General features: G+C 43.5%; 1 pseudogene; it reads right to left on the minus strand.

Annotated features, from left to right (window-relative positions):
• Nucleotides 1-320: 320 nt before the first annotated feature.
• Nucleotides 321-2,573, minus strand: LOC102827014 (annotated as a pseudogene).
• Between the last annotated feature and the right edge of the window lie 972 nt (nt 2,574-3,545).

Raw genomic sequence — 3,545 nt, forward strand, 5'->3', positions numbered from 1 at the left:
TCGCAGTCCAGTGTTTATTCTACAGAACCACCACACTTCCCAGGATCACAGTTAGAGAAATAAAAATGTCATGTGAAAATCTGCATTTTTCTAGTCCAATAAAAACCAACAGATGATTGCCTCAAGGGTCAGAACAAAATCAGCTGCACAGTTTTGTAAACAGTATGAGGTGGTCTCTAGGACTTCACCGCAGGATCCTAATAAACCACACATACATGCCATACACACCACACAAGCACGCACACACACACACACAACAGCCTCCTTCCAGTGACAACAGCAAACGATCAGCACCACAGCAGGTTTCTTTCACATCGTAGTCACAAAAGAGCAGTCAAGGCCCTTTGGTTGATGGGTTTCAGGCAGTCTTTGGGTGCTGAGTAACCATGGCTCATTAAAGGACTCAGTTGAGGGTTCTGGGAGTCAGAATCTCTGCTTTCTGCGGTGAAGCAGCAGTTCACTTTGGGCTTATCTTATGCACGGTCCGCAGGTTTGGGGCTCTGTGGCATTTGATAGTCTCCATTTCTGGTGCCCGCCATTCCGGTGGGGGAGAAGGCACCTGAAGAAAGGGAATGTTTGTGCATGGGTGCAGGCCCCGGGCGGGATGCGGTAGTCGCTCTGCGCTGAGAAGGTGTTGGCTAGCATCAGGTGCCGATCCACGATGGCCGTAGCGTACTTGGGCTTCTCGTTGGTCTGGGGCAGGGCATACTAGTGGCGGCCAGCATGCTGGGGGCAGTCGTAATGGCCGCTGGTGTCCGCGCTCACCCCTGCCTCATGGGTGTCAGTGTCTATTGGCCGGAAGGTGGAGCCTTTCCTGGTGACTGTCCCACTGCCAATCATGAGAGGCTGTTGATAATCTGCCACTTCACAGGCAATGAGATCTAACTTTTGGGTCATCTCCTTTTCATTATCATAACTGATGGTAAACTCAGATGACTAATGTCTGGCAAAGGAGTATTTAATCTGCTTCCAACAGCCTGTTTTCTGAGTCTCAGCTGATCCATAAGGGTTTCCTTTCTTCTTCCTTTTTTTGAAGGCTGCAAAGATTCCCATTACAGCGACGAGTAGGGTAACCAGGAGCACCAATGGAATAGCAACCATTCTATTTATTCCAGTGGGCACTTTTTCTGGGGGTGGGGGGGAAGGCTTTGTGGTTGTCTCAGTTGAAACACCAGTAGTTTGACTTGTTTTATGCCACACCAGTGAATTATTACCTTGTGTTATCTGGCAGCCAATGATCTCCACTTTCAAGGCTATTCTCTAGTGCCAAGTCTGTGGGATGGCCCGCACATATCTGGCCACAATGAGAGGGATGAAATTGTTCCTCACTGGGTCCCAAAAGTTAAAGTGTCCCTGGAAAACCTTTTCTTCATTAGTCATATTCATTTATAGGTCCTCCACTTGGAGTTGTTGTTTTTAAAATTTATTACAAAACTCTTAACATAAAAGTTGAAATTGGACTGTGTGGATGCTGTGGTCTTAATTCCTGTTATTTTCTTTTTCTCTCCCAAATCTATCTCTAGCCACTGTCCTTGTTTGCGGTTAGTGCTGTTGTCCCCTGAAGCCCAGGAAGGACCTTGATCCTGTAGGTGAGCTTGGCAAAGAGACCAATGAACTTATTCTCCAATCTCATTGACCCACTGCCAAGAGGAAGAAGCTCTGATTTGCCTGTTAGGTTCCAAACTCAAGGATTTGCTACAATCATTGAAGTCAAATTAAAATCCCTTTTCTGACAGGGAGCCATCCCTTGAGAGCACACCATTGGCCAAGGTTCCTTCATATGGACTTAAGCCTTTGCTCTGAAGCACGCTAATCTGGCCACCCAGTTCATCTGCAATAACTCCTGCATGGATGAAAGCTCTGCACAATAAAGAGGTGTCTGTTTATCCATCTACCACATTCACAAAAATGTCTCCTGTTATGTCTTTACAGCCAGCTAGGCAGAATTTGCTGTATTCTGTCTTCAAATAATGGTTACCTCGCTCCAAACATGTTATTAAATCTGGATGATCGCTGCTGGCATAGGTCAACAAGAAACCTCGTCCAGAAATGTGGGATCCACTCTCAAAACGAAAAGTTACTTCACTTGTGTTCAGCAAGAGTTCTCTGGGAATTGTCTTATTTCTACAATATGGACCCTACTGGTCAGAAGAGCTGGTGAAAAGAAGAAAGTCAGGAGCACAGGTCTGGGATTCGATATCTACATCTCCCAACCTTCGATATCTACAGTCTCTTCCCCTTCAGTACTGTAATAGTCTTTTCACAGTGTGATTGGTGTAAGTTCCTGGATAATTCTTAAATGTCATTGTGCCACTATCTTGGTAGGTCACTATATGTCTACAACCATCACCCCGTCCCTCTGCCTGCAGGCGGAGCGGGGCAGAGACGGTGAGCAGTAGCATCAAGAGGCCGGGTCCTGTGGCTCCCGATCGCGCGCGGCTGTGGGACACCATGGCCCCGCCGCGTGCCACCCTGGCACACTCGGCCTGCCCTCGGTTATTCTGGCATCGCTGCTGACCGAACCCAGCTGCTTCATTCGTGGCAGAGCGCAGCCTCAATATAGTTTTTAACATGTAGAATTTAGTAATTATTTTTGTTTTGCTTTGATGTCTGAGACAATCTCATCATAATATGAGAAAATAGTGTATATGGTACTGATTCTATTGTGTATCTTGAGTTTTAACTTGAGATCTAAGCCTAATTGAATTGTTTGAATATTATATGTGTGCCCAAAAGAATGAATAAGCTATATGTGGTGGATACATACTAGATCAATTTCTTAATCCTGTTATTTATATCAGTGCATTTTTAAAACCTCCAAGGACTGGTCTTTCCTGACAAATGTCTAAAACACAGAGAGGAAGTCTTGCCATTGTCACTTCTAAAAACCATTCTGGCTATACGTCTTCTAAGATACTGAATGGTTTAAAATTAGGAAAGATGTGCTCCAGGGCTGCATCCTTTCATTGTATTTATTCAATCTGTATGCTGAGCAAATAATCCAAGAAGCCAGATTATATGAAGAAGAAACATCAGAGTTAGAGACAGACTGACCAACAACTTTTGATATGCAGATGACACAACCTTGCTTGCTGTAAGTAAAGAAGTCTTGAAGAACTTACCGATGAAAATCAAAGACTACAGCTTTCAGTATGGATAGAAATTCAATGTAAAGAAAATGGAAGTTCTCAAACTGAACTAATAAATAACATCATAATAAATGGAGAAAATATTAAAGTTGTCAAAGATTTCATTTTATTTGGAGCCATGCAAGCAGCAGTCAATTAATCAATGAATGTATTGTATTAGACAAATTTGCTACAAGATATCTTTCTAAAGAGCTGAAGAGGAAGGATGTCACTTTGAAGACTAAGATGCACATGGCCCAAGATATGGTATTTACAATCACCTCACATGTATGCTGAACAATGAATTCAGAAGACTGGAGAAGACTTGATGCATTTGAACTATGGTATTGGTAAAAATACTACAAGTACCATGGACTGCCAAAAGAACAAAACAATCTTTCTTGGAATAAATGTAGT

The sequence above is a fragment of the Chrysochloris asiatica genome, unplaced genomic scaffold (genome assembly GCF_000296735.1).
Source record: "Chrysochloris asiatica unplaced genomic scaffold, ChrAsi1.0 scaffold00597, whole genome shotgun sequence".
Taxonomy (NCBI): domain Eukaryota; kingdom Metazoa; phylum Chordata; class Mammalia; order Afrosoricida; family Chrysochloridae; genus Chrysochloris; species Chrysochloris asiatica.